Source organism: Mus caroli, unplaced genomic scaffold, assembly GCF_978045245.1.
Source record: "Mus caroli unplaced genomic scaffold, Mus_caroli_1 scaffold_2, whole genome shotgun sequence".
Taxonomy (NCBI): Eukaryota; Metazoa; Chordata; class Mammalia; order Rodentia; family Muridae; genus Mus; species Mus caroli.
Window position 1 is genome coordinate 153,283,304 of NW_028227257.1, and position 19,957 is coordinate 153,303,260.

The window sequence follows — 19,957 nt, forward strand, 5'->3', positions numbered from 1 at the left end:
AGCTATCACCTCCAAATAAAGAGTAATTCTGCCCTTACAGAGGGGGAAACTGAGGCTCAAGGTGGTCAAGGGGTTGCCAATAGACACCACTGAGGAGTTGGGGACCGGGGAGCAAAGTCGATGTTGCATGACATGCATCATTGTGCGGCAGCAGCCCAAGGGCTCCCTGAGGCCGGATCTTCCATCCTCTGTGGTTTCCACACCCAGTATAGAGTGGGGGCTGATGTTGCCCAGCTGCCCAGCCTGATCCAGACAGGCCAGTTAATCAAACACTCTCTAAATGATGCAGCCTAATGCTGCTGGCCCAATGTGCCTGCCCAGCCATCTGGTAGACCAGCTTTCCCTGTCCCTGGAGCTGATAAAGCTCTGAGCAGAAGCAATGAGTAGGGGTCCAGGGAAGGGAGAACAGGACAGGAATGGGGACAGGAGTCAGCAGGCCAAAAGGAGAGGGAAGTACTAAAGGCACAATGAGTAGCCCTCACCACTTCTACTCAAGAGTGGCCTGAATCCACTCTGCCTACCTCCCCAGCCAGCCAGGCTCTGTTCCTCCTCTGTTAAGCCTCCCTGAGGGACATCACACTGCAGACTCAGCACCAGAGAATTGAGATGTAGAGTTACACTTCTAAGGGAAGGGATCACGCACATCTTGAGGCAAGTTGGCAGGTGCCCATAGGACCCAGCCCAAAGCTGGATGTCACCTGTACAGGGGACAACCCATGGGAAATCACAACACCATGGCAGCCCTGCTTCCAACCCCAAGATGATGGGCCCAAATCCACACGCAATTCTGTGCTAGCAATAGCAAGCATCTGGAGCCATCAACCTTCCCTGGCACCACTGCAGCCACTAAGGTTTGCAACCAAAGGTATAAGACACTCTTCCACAGAAACAGGCTATCAGCCTTGCCAAAACAGCTAACCAGGATCACCAGCTGGGCCCTCTTCCTCCAGCCAGGCTTCCTAATACCAGTATCTCCCTGTCTATTCCTCCAGGTCCCTTTAGATGTCAGTTTGTCTTCTACCAACCCCAGCCAAGCCTGCCACCCAGATCAAATTGTCCCTTCCCAAAGCTATCCAAGGCTAGACCACTGGCAACATACAAGTGCCATGGTAAGGCAAGGGCAGCTAAAGTAATGGGAGGCAGTGGTTCTAGGTCAGCTGGGAAAGTGGTGTCTGCATGGCCAGTCAGATCTTCCCCAGGGAGAAGCTCCAGTGGGCTGAGTGAAACAAGGTAGCCCACTTCCTTCCCTGGGAAGTAAGCATGCTCTACTGGCCAATACTCAGCAGGAACCAGCCTTTTCCACAGCTAAGTGGCATCTGCCCCCTCCAGAGCTTCACTACAGCTTCTATTCACATAACGTACAGTGAGGGTCCTGTGGGAGCCTACTGACTACAAACTAGGAAAGAGTTCAGGGCTGGGGAGGCTGGAGGTTTGAGCTACGACTGAAAATCAGCTCTCCTTGGGACTACGACCTGGCCCAACAGGCCCAGTCTCAGTATCCAGCACATTAGGCACAGGGCACCCAGTGGCATCAACAGAAAAGTAAGCAGACGTAGCCAGATAAACCAGGCAGGAGCTAGGGAGCCCCCTCAGTGGACAGTGAGGTGGTCACTTGGGTTCAGCTAAAACCTCATCTGTGTGTTGGCCACTCATCTTCTCAGAGATCAGACCAACCTAAGAATGATGGTTCTCAAATTGGCAGCTCACACAAGTGGCCAATGTCCATCTCCAGGGACCTTTCTAGGCAATTGCCCTGTGTTTACTGAGAGTCAGCACCTAGCCACTTATCCAAGACTTCTCATACTACAATGGCAGTGCCCACTTTAATCCCCAAGTTAGGTCATCAAAATGTCCCACCTGACCACAGACACCCAAGTTCCACCTCCTAGGAGGCCTCCAAGTCTCCCTAAAACCTGTCAACATGCATTGCTCTCCTGCCCAGCCCATACCCTTGACAAATTCACCACCAGCAAGCCCCAATTATGTGGCCACACCAAGTCTACACTCGAAGCCTATGGCCCTACACATCATTGAAATCCACCAGACCACAAACACATAGCTGCCCCAGCCTCTGGACTCACTCCTGACATCGGGCTGTTTCTCAGCAGGACCCACCAGACTCTACAAACAGAACCCATTTGGCATCGTGCAACACCGAACCTGGTCCTACTGCTTACAAGCCCCGCATTGTCTGTTCTTTCCCCCAGAACCAGTGAACCCCACCTCAGGGCCTTTGCACACACTACTTCTCAAGATGGAAGTCACTTTCTCTCTATCCCCACAAGTCTCCTTCTCATTCTACACCCTCTGCTCAAATGTCACCCTGAGCAAGGTCTTCCCTGGCTCCAGGGGCCAGTAAACCCTCGACATATCAGGACCTGACCATGCTCGGTGCAGGCTCCAAGCCATCCTAGCTTGCTCACCGAAACTCCAAAAGGTGAGGGATAGGTGACAAGAAGGGTGGTCTGTCCAGCCAGGCCACCCAGAGCTCCTCTGCAGCCCTCCTTGACAGATGCCCAGGTGTTCTGGCTGCCCATCCGGCCAGGGAGGTAGAAGGAGGAACGTGTCTATCCCTCAGTGTCCACCCTCCCGGAGAGCAGGAAGTACTGATCTGTCGGGAGCACGAAGACAAAGGCAGGCTGACCACCGAGCGCCCGCAATCCATCTCGGTCAACACTGTGGCGGTGAGGCCGTCCACCCAGCGATTTACATTTTTATTAAATCACACGGGGAAATTAGAGACATTATTACTTGCCTAGGCTCCTTAACCCTTCCTCTGCCCATTCCCCACACTGCTGCTGCGTGCTGGTGAGGATGCAGACTATGGATCCCTAAGCATCCATCGGGCAGCTCCACAGCGAGCGGCTGAGCATGCCCTCACGTGAGGCAATGCACAGCACAGGTCACACACCTCCTCCAGCTGCCTCTCTGCTGCCCTACACTGTCCTGACTCAACTTCCCCAGGCTCCTGAGGCCTCAGCAGAACCCTCCTCAGGCAGGTTCCACAAGCACCTAAGGATGGACACTGCCCACTACTGAGCCAATACCAGGGAGAGAGGCCAGGCAGCTGCTAGGTCAGTGGACCCAACCGACCAAACCCCATGGCCTTGTCCAGTTCCAGGCAGACTCTGAGCTAGACCCAAAGTGCAGGCAGCCAGTCAGACACACCACTGTCGGTCACCAGGACAACATAAGCCCTGTGTAGCTGAGGCTTTCAGTTACGGGCCTCATCCCAGCAATGCTCAGGACCACTGGGGAACTGCCCTCCTAAGCCACTGTGATATTTCCGGAGACCCATCTCCTGGAGATGTCAGTCTATGCCAGCACCTGCCAGCTGAGGACACTAAGGCCTCACTAAAGTCACAGCCACTGGGCACACCCATTCCACTGTCTTCTCAACCACTACTGTTCTAGAGGTCTCCAGGAAGCAGTTCCAGAACAAGCCATCCAGGCAGCTACCCAGGCAAGGCCTCAGAGCTCCAACCCCACTCTCTAGGCACCTCTGTCCTGCTGAAATGTAGCCACAAAGCTGACTCCCAGGTGGCAAAGACCACAGTGGGCATGTCATTTCCAACTCCATATCCACTGTCTCTTGCAGTCAGGGCCCATACTAGGCCTCGGTCTAGCACTGAGCCCCTAAAAACACAGGAGTCATGGGGAGGGTGGGAGGAACCTAACCCAGCAGGGCTGCTTGGTGGAGGCGGTGTACATAGGTAGTAATGCCTATGTCTTGTGTATTCCCACACAAGTAGACACCTGTCAGAAACAGAGAAGAGGGCACCAAAGAGAGCTGCAGAGTCTGGCAGGCATCCACCGGGACCCAGGAGGAGTCTAAAACCTAAGATTTAGCCCTACCCTGTTCTTCTAGGAACTGAGGGCTCCACACCCACCTTCATAAGAGGAATCTCAGCTGTGGGAGGGTGCCTGCGTTGGGGTTAGACAAGAAACCTCCGGTTTCCCCCACCCTGTGGCTGCTGAGTCAGGCACATGGGGCGGACCCCAATCACAGCCCCTTCCGGTGGGTGGCGAGTATTGAGGCAGGAAACTGAACCCCAAGAGAAAGCATGAGGCCTAGCTGGTACCAGTCCACACAGGCTATAGAAACTAGCCACCCTCCCATGATAAGCTCAGGATAAACACCCTCACACAGAAATCGATAGGAAAACTAAGGCCTGGACAGGGGTGTGGAAGTGGGCTTGTCCATATTTATGCAGACTCCAGACAGGCTAGGTCCCCACTAACCCACACCTGATGAACGCATGAGGCAGAGATGGGGCTTAGGCCACTCTATTCCCAAAGATATTGAGTCTAAATCCCCAGGGATGAGAACAAATAGCACAAGGGTGAGGGAGGCCACCAGCCAGGAGGAGGACATGAGCCCAGAGGTAGGAATGCACAGGACACAGGTATTAGGTACCTTTGGCTCAGCAGCTAGACCCAGCACAAAGTCAGCCCTATATCGTGCATGTCGTACATTGGCAGGGCACGGAGGCCAGAGAGCTTGAGGCAGGCACCAGATCCATCTCATCTGCTGAGCACGCTCCTGACTGCTGTCTGGGGGAGGAAGTACTCTTTCCCACAGTTACAGAAAACGTATGCAGAGGAGGAAGAAGCCCGGAATCAAACAGCTGGCTCAAGGCTATGCTCGGTGCAGTACTGGTGAGGATGGGTCCCAAGGCATGTGGGTCCTGCAGGATAAGTCTGTCTCCAATAAGGCTGGATCACTAGGAAGACCAGTGGGGCTTGGACATGACTTTACTCTCGAGACCCTGTTGGGGCTACAGCCAGTGTGAGTCTTCCCTCCTAGCCCTGGAAACCCCTGCACTTCAGGATGGTTTTAGAAGCAGCCATCCCAAATGCCCCCTTCAGAGAAACACTTCTCCCCCAGATGTACACAGCTCATTGTCCTCCCCAGTCCCATCGGGACTGCTCCTATCCCAGGCTACTGACCCATGGGCAACTCCTCTCCTGCCCCTGGGACTAGGACTCTGCAGTTCTGATAGGCCCTCAGCCATCACTTCCTATTTCAGGCCCAGAACCAAGAGATAAGCCCTACTTCAACAACTCTCAAAACCACTCTAGAAGTGAGAGCCCTGGCCCCACACACAGAGATGAGAAATCAGAGAGGGAGATATGCTAGTCAGGTGCATGTGCTGCCCAAGACACATATGCTGCCCAGGGTGTCCAGGCTGCTGATGGCTCCCACGATCCCCAGGGTTGACATACACACTGCCTAGGGGTACATGTCGCCTAGCCCCACGGCCCACTGATGGCTTACACAGCTCTGAGGCAGGAGCACCCTCATCTCCACAGGCCAAATGCCTGAGCCCAGGGCACCCATGGGCAGCCACATGGAAATCTGTAAGCTGATGGGCCTCTCCAAGAAAAACACACACACACATACACACACTGTGAGGTTCTATTTCCTGGCCTTTAATCAAAGGATTACCTGAAAACCCCAGGACCTACAGATGTAGGCTCTGCCAACACCACCACAGCCACATGCCCCATGTGGCTCACACTGAAGGGAAGCCACTATTACCACCTGTACCAGCACAGAGCCAACCAGAGCAGGAAGGACTAGGTAGGAGGGAAGCTAGAGAACTGTTCCTACTCGCCAAATGCCCCAAACCTGATGGGTGGTCTAGTACACAGACAGTAAGTCCAGCTATCACTACCCTGGCCACAAGCTAAGCAGCTCCAGGGCTCAGTGACACCTCAGTGAGCCTCCCCCTCCCTCCTTCCAAACCCGCTGATATAGGGAGCAACTCTCTCCCAGAACTCTTAAGAGGTGGAAAGGCTTAGCAGGCTAAATCGAGAGAACTTAGTGAACCCAGGTGTCCATGAACAGCCTTCCCTGGGCCTGGGAGTCAGTGGCCTGGCTGTCCCTAATGTGAGTGGAGTTCAGGATCCCTATCTACCAGTCACCAGCATAAGTCCTGGTTATGCTGAAATGGCAGCTGACAGGTAGAAACCCTTACCCCAGGTTGAGCTTTGCAGGTCCCTAAAACCGCATACACCACTGAGGGCTCTATCTGGGCCAGGGCCAGGGAAACAAAATAAATGTAAAGCCATAGTCCAGCGGAATACCACCCTCACTGTACCCTGCCTAGCCAGGTCTCAGCTGGACACACTGCCGACACAGTTCCCAAAGACCATGCCCCACCCTCCACAAGCATACACCTCCAGCAAGAGCCGGAGAGATGAGCAGAGAAACTGAGTCGGGCACTGAGGCTCATGCCTGCCACCACCCAGTGCCTGGAACATGAGAAGGGCAGGAGTCCCCCCCCCCTCCCATCCCAGCACCAGGTGTACTGTTCCCATGCCACACAAACATGCACATGAGCTCCTATCCAGAGTGTGAGGCTTGGGCCAGGAAGCCGGGTGGAGATTGGAGGGTGGAGCTCATCTAACCCAGAGTTTCTGAAAAGAGCCCACGAGGAAGTAAAAATAGGAAATAAAAATAAAATTGCTCTGGCCAGCCCCAGTTGTTTGTGAAGGAAACAGGGTATCTCCTTGCCTAGCAAGGCAAGCTGGCTCCAGTACCTCCCAGATACAAGGCGTCCCCACCCCTGCTGACACCATAAGGCGAACCAGGCACCTGGGACCCAGCAGGAAGTGTTGAAAGGGGGAGTCCTGGGGTCCTGGATTCAAATTCTAGCGAAGCAGCGTCATGACTTCTCCGACCTCGTGTGGCTTCACACAAGGAAGGGCAGAGTTAGTAAGCACTGTACCCCTTCAAGCTGGAGCCTCCGATAGCAGCCCTGCTCTCTTCCCCATCTGCAAACATGCCTGCTTTGCCTAAAGTGGACAGTTGAGAGAAGCACCAGAGAACAGTCTTCCACGGGCAGCCTAGCTAGCCCTGGTCTCCCCCACCCGCACAGCCTGCCTGCAGCTCTCAGACCTAATTTCCTCATCACACAATGAGAGGAAGCCTTCCTTCCTACCCTTCCCTGCTGAGCCTTGCCAGCATTCACGCCAGGCTCCTTTATACTAAAGTGTGCGCAACAGACCCTGGCTTTAGGCCCTACTAACTTCTTTCCCTCAGGGCACAGACCTCTTTTGGAGTCAGAAAGCAGGGAAGGACCACTGGACCTTCGCTGGCACATTTTCCTCTCCCCTAGAGCATCAGGCACCTTCCGGGTCAATACTCAGAGACTGGTAGGGACCGCAGAGGTGCCTCCGAAAGGACATGTAGGTGCTAAGGATGACTAGGCCAGGGGACAGTAGAATCTAAAACACGACATGTCCCCATGCCTGGACACAGGTGCGCATACAGACAGACAAGGACAAAACAGGAACCTCATGCATGAACACAGTTACACATAGATACACACACTCGTGGCCATATACACTCACATGTGGGCACTACACAGTCTCACACATGGACATGGGTATGCACACAGACACGCATACAGTCAAATACGCAGGCAATACATGAACCTTATGCATGAACACAGGTGTGCACAACACACACAGCCATGCATGCTCACACATGGACAACAGACTGAACTTCATGTGTGACACAGGTATGCACATAGACACAAGCTTACATATGGCCATGTACTCTCCATATATAGGCAATATTCAGAACCTCCCACATGAACACGAGTGTGAATACTCATAGATATATAATACACAGAAGCTCAAAAACAGGCACATGTATAGAGACATGTATTCACATGCCATGAACTCTCACAGGTAAATAATATACAGAACTTCATACATGGACACAGAGTGTACACAGTCAATACACAGACCCACATGCGTGGACACACATATAAAGACATACACACATGTCACTATGCACGCTTATATATGGCTAATATAGAACTTTATAGATGAACACAAGCGTACATATAGACACACATACATAGCCATGCACACTCATGTATGGCTAATATACAGAACTTCACATACAGACACATCATGTTCAGTCACATATGGATGGTGCACAGAACCCATTAATATACACAAGTGCATACAGACACACACATGCATGGCCACATATACTCAATGTAGCTAATACACAGAGCCTATACATGAACACAAGCATACACGCACATATAGCCATATACACTCATATGTGGATGGTACACAGAACCTCATATATGGACATGTGTATACACTCAGACACACTCATGGCCACGCACACTCACATGTGGGTAATAGAGAACCTCACACACAGACACACCCTCAGACCAGGACTCAGATGCACACACAGAGGGTTGGGCATGGACACAAGTGCCATCCACACACACGGAGTTCCGCATGCACACTCTGCCTAGCACCCAGTTGCACAAACAGCAGGAGGGCCCTGTGCTCATGGCAGTTTGGGCTCTAAAAGCCCAGGGGAAAGTCTGAGGTAGCCAGCATAGCCTAGATACAGGCAGGAAGGCTAGAAGAGAAGACCAAACACTACAGACCAGGTCCAGGATTTCTGCCCAGTGGCTGCTGTCTGTAGACCCTACAAGCTAGCCAGGAGACTGGCAAGGCTCAGGTCCCCAAGAAGGAGATAACAAGCAGGGGCTGAGGACAAGGGACAAATGGACCTTCACCCTTCTAGTTCCCCACGTCTCAAGGGCCAACCCCACGATACCTCACAGCTGACAACCCAGGACCCTCAGTCCCCAGGTTCCCACACCAAGTGAGGAGGCCATAGCAGGAGAATGGTGACAACAGTCACAGTGTTGTTCTCAGAAAGGCAGCCAGGGAAACCTGGGGTGAGGAGGGGACAGCCAGCAGGTCAGCAGCTAAAAGGAGCAGAGGGGTCTGGGGGAGGAGGTCATTTCAAGAACCTGAGCTCTGGAACAGAGAAGGGCCCCCAAAGACCAGCTCCCACACCACTTCACCCACAAGTCCCAGCAGGTGCAGAGTCCCCTAGGATCTCCACCATGCCAGGCTGGAATCACAGCTGCGGGTAAGGACTGCACAGCCCCCTCTGATGATGACCTCACAGCTTATCAGGCATGTCCAGGGCCACGTGGGCCCAACAGCCATCCTCTCCTCTGCCCCAGGAGTGACCATGTGTCCGGCTACCCAGCACAGGAGACACAGTAACTATCCACAAGCAGATAAGTTTCCAAGCTGTTGTGGGCAAGGAGGCCATGTCACCAGCAGGTCAAAACCAGCTTACCAGCCACAGCTGCAAGAGTCAGGTGCCAAAAGGGTACACACTACCCACCAGTGAGTTATCCAAGGGTGGCACAGTGACCTGTCCCATGACCTATGATCTGGGAGATGTCAGCCTGGGTCAGAGGAACCAAAGGTGTCCGCTGGACTGGAGTCCCATCCATGAGCCAGAAGTGGCGCTCATGTCCTGCAGCCAGGTGGACAGACATTAGACCTCACACAGGAAGGTCCTGAAACACTACAAAATCCTCCCTTATAAACCACAAGACATCAGCCACAGGGAATCAGAATGAGCTGTAGCTAGATCCCTAAACAACTGTCCAGAGAAGTCTTACAAATAACGGTGGCCAGGCCAGCCAGGGAAGCTGCCCGTGCCTACAGTTGGGCCTCCCAGACCAGAGTGACATCACGGATACTCATAAGGCATGGAGCAGGCCAGCCCTCCCCACATGGGCCATCAGAGGAAGGAAGAACACACAGTTAAAAGGACATCCTGAGTCACAAAGCTGTCTGTAGGCCATATCATCACGTGCATGCCCCATCCGGATCAGTCAAACTTCTCCTGCAGTCCAAAAACCACAGGCAGTGTTGTCAGGGAGAAGAAGCCAGAACCACAGGGGTCCAGGCACCCCTCAACACCAACACAAATCCAGAGCCACCACGTCTCCTCTTACTCACGTCAGACCTGGGGGCCCACCCTGCTGGAGATGGCTTAGCTTTGTGCTATACAGAGCCACGAAGACAAGAGTCCGTGATGCCTAAAAGGCAGTGTAAGTCTAGGATACAGATGGGATAGAGTCCACCCAAAATCTGACTCACAGGATCCTCTAGGATCCTCTAGACAGCTGGGAGGAACTTTAGCCCTCCTCAGCCCTACCCCAGGCCTCCCCTACCTCTTACCTAGTAACCATCTCTCATTTGCTACTATCTGCCTTGACAGTTGCCCTTGTACAGGAGAGGAGTCTTTATCACACGTCACCTCCATAGGCTCTACCTCCTAAGCGATTCAGTGCATTCAGATCTCAGTGTCCTCTGACCTAGCCTCCAGCCTTCTGTCCTCAGTCACTCAGACCAGAGCCCACACTCTCCCTGGCCAATGCTCCTAGACATGTCTGTAACCACACAGCTTGCCGCTGCTCTCCCTAAAGCTCCTTCTGAGCACATGCTCTCCTACTCTGCATCACTATATCCTGCTGGAATCCCAGGTTGCCATGTGCCTAGTCCTACATGTCTCCTTATACCCTGGCAGCTAGAGGGAGGCCCTGCCTGTGTACCCCAAAGAGGTCCTCTATGGCTGGATACTAACGGCCCTGCATCAGCTCCCTGGCCCCTTGCAAGACTGCCACTCAGCAGGCCTACAAGAAACCAGTCCATCTGACTTCTCTTTGGGATTGAAGTTCTGACACTGTACCCACTGGTGCTACGGTGAGGAACACAACTGCTGGAGGCCAGAGCCAAGGGACACCCAAAAGTCTTAAAGCTGATCACCACAGGAGAAAGCACACTGCTGTCAGATTCAGGAATGGCAACATCAAAACAGCCTGCCCCAGAAGCCAGAGAAGGCACTAATCCTGGGGTAGGGGCTCTGCAGAAGGCATTACCTCATCCCGTAAACATTCCATCAAGGCACAGAGCACTGCAGATCCTGCAGCAAACAGCCCAGGAGCCACCTGCCCTGAAGGACAGGACATGCAGAAACAGCCTACCCAAAAAGACTCAGGGCTGAGTCCCATTCTGCCATGAACTGCCAAGGACCCTGGAGGACATCACAAGCACATACTCCCCACCTCTGCCAAAACTGGGTGTCCATCCTTCCTGCCTACCACCAAAGAAACCAACTAAGGAAGAGAGTTACACACCCTGTTTCAGAAAATACATGCAGCAGAGAGCAAGGGATAGCAGCCTCTAAGAAGCCACAGGGCCTGGAGACCACCATCATCCAGCCTTTCTAGGCCATGTCCCTGGGGTCCCAACCTCAAGTGGTAGCACGCCCAGAAATCATGCCCAGGGAGCCCAAGATGGAAGGAAGCTCTGCTCCTGGTACAATGACTAAGTCCCCACTTCTCAACCCTCCTCAACCTTGATCCTGGGCAGAAAGTCCAGAGCAGGATGGGTGGGGGTGGCTCTGCCACCTCCCCTGGACTCTGGTCCCAATCAGAGCTTCCCAACCAGCAAGGAGAGACAGGGTAATACTTCTTGTAGTCTCCGGGCATATGACACCAAAACTGCCCATGGGAACAGAAATGGGGATGAACCAGAGATGTGGAGATTGGCTGGCTATAGTGGCAACCCTACCGTTCCTTCCAGAATGGGCCTGAACCCCAAAGTTAGCACCCTCCAGTGGGCAATGACCTCTAGTGGGCCAGCAGGGTCATATTCATACCCACGAAGTCTTCAGAGCCAGGAGGGGACGGTCATCAGGGTGGGAACAGCTCAGAGGGTCGTGTAGCCAACACATCTCACCAGGCTCCGCCTCAGCTCCACATAGAGTTAATCATTCTTACATGAGCCACCCAACCACACACACACACACACACACACTCCTGCACTCACTCACGTGGTTTCCACAGCACACACCTGTGACTCAAGTAGCAAGAGGCAGGCCAGAGAAGCCTGGGTAGGCAGATAGATCCTTCTGGAGCCCATGACGGGAAGACTTATTCTCATACCCACCTGGGCAACTCATCACTAGACCCTCAGCTGGAGGGGGGGGGGTGGCATAACTCCCTGGAAAAGGTCTGCTTTAATTCCAGCTTTTCTAGTAAACTTGTGAATTGTGATTCAAAACCTAACTGCAAGACCTCCATCAAGTGTCCTGATTTCCTAGGCACCTTATACAGGTGAAGCAACTGAAGAAGGTCAAAGAGATGATTTTGCCAGTGGTGGCCCACACTGCACTAGACTAAGAGATAGCACCCACTCACCACGCGGGGTGGTCTAGTCACCAGTAAGTATGAAACATGGAGAACCTGGGTGGGAGCGAAGAGGAAGGCAGGTACCTGGTGGGTCAGGAGAGGCTACAGAGCCACCTGACCCCAAGTGTAGGGCTTACTGGGGTGAACATGGAGCAATGGAGAACCATGAAAAGGGCTAGGTAGGGGAGGTCAGAGCTCAAGGACAGAAAGCTGGTCCCAACTTAGACAGACAAGGGGTTGACCCACTCATCTGTAGGCCTCATGCCCCGGCCTTTCACCACCCCTTTCTTAAGAGTCACGAATTCTGCAATGCATGCTCCTTGCCCTCAAAGTGCCTTCTCTAATGTCTCCAGTTCAAATCCAGAGCCATGTCCAGCCCGATCACCAATGCCTAAGTGCCCATGGCTTCCAGGGTCTTGGGGACATTTCAATCTGATTTCTGTCCCCTCAGCTAGGAGAGGAAGCACAGTAATTCCTGAGGTGCTGGTCTCCAGCCGTGATACGTGACTGAATGGCCACCAATCCAGAAGAGCAAAGCCAAGGAGCCAGGAGGGAAAAGCAGAGGCCTCTGGCTGCCAGGAGTCCTAGGGAGGCCCAGGCCCAGGGGGCGGGAGGCAGGAGGCTGCTTAGGAACACAGACAACTGGGCAGAGAGCACCTTCACAGGGCCCCCCCAAACCAAGAGCAGTTGCAACACCTCTAAAAGGCCATTCTGTATAGCTACATGACAAGAGGGTATGCAACAGACACAGGAGTCTGAAGGAAGGATGCTCTACCAAGGCCCCTGAAGGAGGCCTTCAGTTCGAGCTCCACCTCATTTCTCCCCTCATGGCCCACCCGCAGGGATGCTGAGCTGAAGGAACGGCTTGTGTTTTTGCTGACACATGCTGCATGGTGCCCAGTGCTGTCTGGGGAGCACCTGTCTGGTGGAGCATCTGGACACCAGGCCTGACTTTCCAAAGAAGTTACATGGCCCTGCCAGCCCCTCTCCAGAGCATGGGGCATCTTCCAGCCCCAGCAAAACCAGAGGTCGATTCCATCGGCTCAAGCTTGTCCCTGCCCTCCAGAAGTTTCAGAAAGAGATACAGGATCGAAGCTGGCCACTCAGAAGCCTCACAGGCTAAGCATGCCGTCCAGCCAAAGGCCTGGAATCCCATCCCACGGCCTCTGTAGGGAAGCAGGACAGGAGGCAGAGAAGCGACTGGTTTGAAGACAAAACTGAAACCCAGACAGCCTGATGCGACCCTTTGCATGACCTAAGGCAAAAACATAGAGGGCATTCAGTAGCCAGTGTGGGAAACCAGCTAGCCAGCAGACAATGTGAGGGGTGGCCACCAGCAGACAATGTGAGGCGTGGCCACCAAGCCCCTGAGGTCCAGGTAGGCGGCCTAGAGCTTCACTTCAGAGGGCCTGCAGAAATGAAGCACCTCCTGGGCCTGTAAGCAGCTACTCCAGCCACCTGGACTGTCACCGCCTGACCTCTGCCCGGGGCCAGCACGGACACTTAAGCTAAATTGGTCAATTATGGGATACTTAGATCCCTCACGGGGCTTCCCAACCTCCCTGCACTCTGGGCTGCAGCACCAGGAAGCCAGTTGAATCAGTAACCTCATTACAGCCAGCGCACACCCAGTGGCTTTGAACTCCACAGGGCTTATCCACAGGCACTGCAGGATTTACACAGACACAGACACAGACACACACACACACACACACACACACACAAAGCGAGAGACTCAGACAGACAGATAGACAGACAGAAACAGGGCCTAGCCTAGACCCAGCCTACCATGCTCCCCTCCCCTCCCATTCAGGATGCTATAGCCTTTGCTAACAGCCATTAGCACCAGCTCTGGGCTCCAGGATGCTGTCTGGGAAAGTTGAGTCTGGTCTCCGAGGAAGATAAGACATTGAGCCGGGCGTGGTGGCGCACGCCTTTAATCCCAGCACTCGGGAGGCAGAGGCAGGCGGATTTCTGAGTTCGAGGCCAGCCTGGTGTACAAAGTGAGTTCCAGGACAGCCAGGGCTACACAGAGAAACCCTGTCTCAAAAAAAAAAAAAGGAAAAAAAAAGACATTGAGCCTATAGCTCCTGAGTCCCTAGTCCATCTGAGAGAACCTGCTTCGGGAATAGGACATCATAAAGGACAGACTTGAACTTGAGCAAGGAAGACCCTTAGCTACACACATCTAGAGCCTCAGTGTCCCAATGCCAAGCCCAGAAACCTTTTCTTCACCCTCAGGGTCTCGATGATCCTACAGTGGAGGCTCCCCCAAGGCCAACCTGGTCACTAGCACCATCCAATACACTGGGCCTGTCTGTTCTCCCAGACCAGGGCGTAAATTTATGACCACTCAACTGTTCCCTCACCTATCTGGGAGACCCTGACATCACAAGCCCCAGGCTTGGGATGTATCAGCCAGGGCGTTAAGGGACTTCCCCAAGAATAGGCCAAAGACATAAATGGAAAAGAGAGTGAACTGCGAGAAATAGAAGAAAGCAATCCTCTCCTCCAAAGCAGTGCCACTAACCAGGGAAGGAATAGACTCTACAGTCCAGGCCAGGTCCGCCTAGGCCTCCAGTGTCTGTGGGAGCCCCCATCCCCAGCCTAAATACTGCGAGGATGGGCCCAATCTGGGGCTCCATAGCCAGCAGGAGACACCTCCCCCTTAGCCCTGTGCACTGCCTCTAACCCACCTCTGCATACTCAGGAGGCCTGAGACAGCTCCACCTAACACTCTCATCCAGACCTGCCTTATGGCCTCTCGTCTGGCTATGCTTATAATGCAGCCCCTCCTCTGCCAACCTCACCATGGGCTGAAGGACAAGGAGGCTGTGCCAAGCAGGTGCACCCTAATTACATGGGGATGGAGACCACTAGCAGGCCTGGAGTCCCCTTAGAAAGAACTCAGCACAATGCTGCTAGATTCCCAAAGGCCAGGCCACAGTACACTTGTGTGCATGCATACACACGTAACACGTTCTGGACAGGGACTGCAGATATAGCCATGTCTGTGCTGTGCCCTGGGGACTATGTGAGGCTGCCTTCCTCTGGTCCCCTGCCACAGGCCCCTATGGATCATACTGCCAGACAACGTGGTCCTGGCAGGGTGAGGCAGAGTAGCCAAGCCACTGGATCTTCGGGTAGAGAGTACCACTTGCTGCCCTCCCACCCCCCGCAACCTTCCACAGCCCAATGGAGCCTTGTAAATTCCCCGGCATCCCAAAAAGCTCTCAGCTTGACAATCAAGGAATCTCCACTCTCCAGTGACTCTTGAGGACGGAGGGCGAGCCTCCTAGGGGCAAGGGTCCAGAGCCTCACAGTGAGACCTCAGATCTGCCCGTCAAAAGGCAAAAGAGATACTCAGCCCAGGGGTGGAAGCAGCTCAGGGCTCCTGGGGAACTGGACTGGGCATGGACCCCACTGGTGTAGGCAGCTTCTTGAGGTGCTGACAGAACAGGACCTAAGCAAGTTCGAGAACAAGTTTTGGCCCAGCTGAAGATCAGGGCTGGGCCTGTCTGGGAAATCAATTTGCAGAGCAGAGAACCACACAGAGACATGATACTGAAGTGCCAAGGCAAACAGACCCTACCACAGGGTTTCCCATCACTAATCAAGGCTGCCCCTGGGTCAGCCATGAGGTCCTGAATTAAGTGCCAGTTACACAGCAGGCACCCAATGGATACATATCAGCACCCTCTCCAGGTGGGCAGGTCCTGAACCGGTCAGGACAGATTGAAAAGAACAGCAGCCAGACTCACAGAGCCACGTGAAGTTTAGGAGGCCCTGAGAGGCCCACAACACTGGCCTGCTGCCTCATGGTGGCGTGGAAAGCAGCACCAGGTAAGTGGTGGGGGTGGGGGGTGCGTGTCTGTGCACACCCAGGCCGCTCCCCACACATCCTGGGCCAATTTTATTTCCCTGCTTTCTGCTCCGTTTCACGCTCATTCAGCTGCTGAGCTAGACAATTGCTTTGTAACTCTAGGGTGCAATTTCCCTGTCTGTGAGGCGCTGGGGCACGACTGCTCAGAACATCTCGCACCAGGCTCTGGTGGGTGTGCTCACGCGAAGTCCTTCGCTCCACCAGACTCACTGAGCCTTGGGGAGACTCATGTAGCAGCTGGGGTCTGTCCAGGGAGCCTAGCAAGGGAGAGAAAACCTAGGCAGGGACACCCGGCCAATGGGTTGCAGCTGTGTTGTCTTAATGCCCAATTTTCACCTCTGCTCCCATACCCAGTGGCATCGGGGAATCTCAGGATGGTTTTGGCTCAACCCTGGTGACCCGCCCTTATCCTGAGGCAGAGGCCCAGAGAGGCCCTGTATACAGGCCTCACCTTGGGAAAGAGGGAGTCACACCCCACAAAAAGCTCTATGAACTCCCAACCATCCTAGGACAAAAAAGGCTCCATGCCCAACAGACTTTAAAAACAAGGAATGCGTCCATTTTACAGATGCAGATGGCTGATATCAACTGTCCAGCTGCATCTGTCCTTCAGGATCCTCTGTGGCTGTGAGGGAGAATATGGCCGTGGAAGAGAGTCTGAATAAAAAGGAGGCACAGGGAAGGAACAATTATACCTTATAACCAGGACACGCTGCAGGCCCACAGGCAGGCAGACAGCCCATCTCCTCCAACCCTTCCCCAGCACTGAAACAGCCTGTTTTAAAAGTACTGGGGGGCTGATGCGGTGGCTTAGTGGGTAAGGTACTTGCTATCAAGGACTGAGTTCATCCCTGAAATGTCCATGGTAGTAAAATGAAAAAGTAACTCCCAGAAGTTGTCCTCTAACCTCCATACAAATGCTGTGGCACATGTGCCTACATGTATAGACACACACACACACACACACACACACACACACAATTTGTTTTTAAATAGCATTGGGACAAAGGTTTGGAAGGTGATCCCCAAATGGACACACTCCCAGTCACAATCCAGATACCTATACTCTTGAGAACCAGCGCTCCAGCGCTCCTGTCTTCATCCCTGGCCCGGCTGATAGTAGTTCCCATGAAAATCCAGCAGCCAATCTGATACCTCAAGGCCCAGCCCAGCCCACAAGCTTTAGGCCTAAGGAGAAGGGAGAGAAGACAGGTCTTGGCTCGTCCTGGCCCTAAGCCATCTGTAAGGTTCCAGGCCTACATCTTAAGACAGCTGAGCAAGGTCTACCACTCTCTGCAGACCCTGGCCTGAACATGTGCATAGCAACACCCCATTCCCCTAGAAACAGGAAGCTCCAGGCTGCCTCGCTGACTGCTGGTCCCAAGGCTATCTCATACCACCTTCTATGCAATTTGATTCTGTCCACACATGTGGATCCCGGAGTTCCTTTGGTATGTGCAGCCAGTCCTTGGGTGGAGAGGAACAGGCCTGAGCACCCCTCCATTGTCCACAGAGTGACAACCTCTCTGGAACACTCCCTTTCCTAGAGGAAGGCATGAGGATGGGATAGGGGTCCCCACTCTTACACTCAACCTCAGAACAGTTACATGAGGAGGCACTAGCAAGGAAGTCAGAGGGGCCTCCCTGAGGAGCTACACCTAGCCCCAGCCCTGAAGGACATGCACAGCTGGAAAAGCCACCCAGGCCCTAGACCTGGGAGCCAGCCCACAGCAGCTGCCCCATGTGATCAAGCTGCAGGCTCAACTCTGCACCCCACACACTGAGCAGTGCAGACCTAGGCTGTGTGTAGAGCTCCCCGCCCTCAGTGATTCCTTCCGGTGGGCCTAGCTCTCTGAGCCCACATCTGAGACAAATGCTTGTGCCCAGCACAATAGTCACGGCCAGCCCAAAGAAGAATACAGCCAGACAAGTCCACCACCACAGTCAGACCACCATCAGGGGGTCACTTTTTCTCTCCCTAATACTTCCTCAGTCAACAACAAAGTCTCCTCCAGCGTTTCCCAAAAGAAATGCCCGAACCAGTAGACAGCCAGGGGCCTAAACATGAACTGCCTAGTCAGGCCCAAGCTGGACTCCAAGCCCAGCCTCCTGAGAGTCATGTGACTCTGTTATTTCGGGACTCCGGGAATGTGCTCTATTTTGGGTCACAAGGGCTCTGATGTTACTAAAAGCCCCCTCAAGCAGGCCCCAAGCTCACCAGGTCCCCAAGTACCACACAAGAGGGTGGCTGGAGGTCTAGAGCCGGGCTTCTGGAAACCTGTTACCCTCACAAGCAAATGGGCCACTAACAGCTGAGAGGGGCAGTGCAGGCTTGAGACCTTTGGACTCTGCAGGCTCAGCCTTCCAGTCCCACCATCTAGGCTGAGGCCAGCCCTTACCCCAACTCCCCAACTGGCATGGAGGAAGACCAGCCCTGGACAGCAGAGCCAGGAAACAGGGGCTGCCTGGGGCAAATTCCCCAACCTCCCTTTCTTCTAGATCTGTCCCGTGCAGATCAGCTCAGTTGGCAGAAGCTTGGAGGCTGCCTGGACCACCAAACACACACAGTGCACACTGGAAAGAGCCCTCGGTCCCGGACCCTAAAAGGGGCAAGGAAGTGAAAAAGGGATGGCCAAACTTTCCTAGACACTTCAAGTCAGACCCAAGCTGTCAGTGGGGACCCTGGACGAGCCAGATCCTCTGACACTCAGCCCCCAGGAGGGATTAGGCTGTGTTGACAAAAGGGCTTAGGCAAGTAGCCGCTTAAATGGATCTTCAACTGCACTGGACTTCAGAGCTGGTCACAAGCTTAGTAAAAAATAAAACGTAATCAGAGCCCAGGACTCAGCCCTCAGCCCTGGGGCACAGGCTGCCTGGGAGGCCAAAGCTGGTCCTGAGAGCCACCACTCTGTGAAGCCAACACAGCAGCTCTGAGACATAACTCCTCTTCATGGAGACTCCAGCCCAGCTGCCTGCAATGTCATTGCCAGTTCTGTATGTGTCAACTTTGAGAACGAGCTCTGTCTCTCCTGGGGTGGTGTTCACATCTCAAGACCTAGCCAAAGTAGTGCCAGGCCCTGGCCGTGTCCCAGGCCAGAGACTGAGCAAAGCATTCCTGTCTGAAGGACCTAACTCTGTGTGCACATCAAGGCTTGAGTGGAGGAGAAAGAGATGTCTCAGGAGCCTCCCACCCCCACCCCACCCCAGGCCCCACAGCAACAAGCCACAGTAACAAAGCTTTCTTGTCGGCTGACTTTGGCAGGGGGTTACAATGCCAAATCCACCATTTGTAGCCTCAAAGTGAGGCCTTCCCCAGTCAGTTTCTCAACTGCAACAGGGACAGGAGTTTATAGCCCGGGAGCTAGACCCCCCAAACTCAGGTGTGCTCCCACCGTCTCTATCACTACTCATAAGGATGGAGAGTCTGAAGCTGTGACACACTTGTAACACAACCCCAGTCACTTTGCAGCAGACCTGTTTGTGAGAAGGCTAGAGGTTAAGGAGGTACCACCTCCCCAAATCACCAAAAGTCCTGGCAACCATGCTGGGTTCTGATCACCCCTCAGGGTAGCCAAAATGCATCCCAAACCTCATAGGGGGTGGGAGGCAAAGAGGCAATGATCATCGTGAAGCTTCGTCCATAATCTGCTGTCCTGATTTCCAATCAGCACCAATTCTTCACCAGCCTGACAGCCTGGCTGCTGTCCTCACCACCAAATTAATATCTTTCCCGGAGCTCATTTATAAAGTCTCCCTACCCTGCTTCCCTCTGGCTCCCAAACCCCAAGGAGAGTAATGAGTGGAGGGCTCTGACCCTGCTTGGTTCTACTCCGGGAGTTGGCAGGCTGTTTGGGGCTGGGTGCTGCTGGCGGGAGGGTTGCAGAACAAGAAAACGACCCTTCTGCCGATGGGTTGTCTTCCCTAAATACTGAGAACTAGGGGTGCCAGAGCGTGGGGCCCCAGTTCTGGGTTTAATCAGAGACCCCGAGTGACCGTGCCCACCTAGGTTTGGTCTGCTGTCGGGGAA

At 53.8% G+C, this 19,957-nt stretch overlaps 1 protein-coding gene across 4 annotated transcripts in view; it reads right to left on the reverse strand.

The window, feature by feature from the left end:
• The window catches only part of Rxra (retinoid X receptor alpha), an 87,883-nt gene that overhangs the window by 66,149 nt on the left and 1,777 nt on the right, over window positions 1-19,957 (reverse strand). The window lies entirely within an intron of this gene.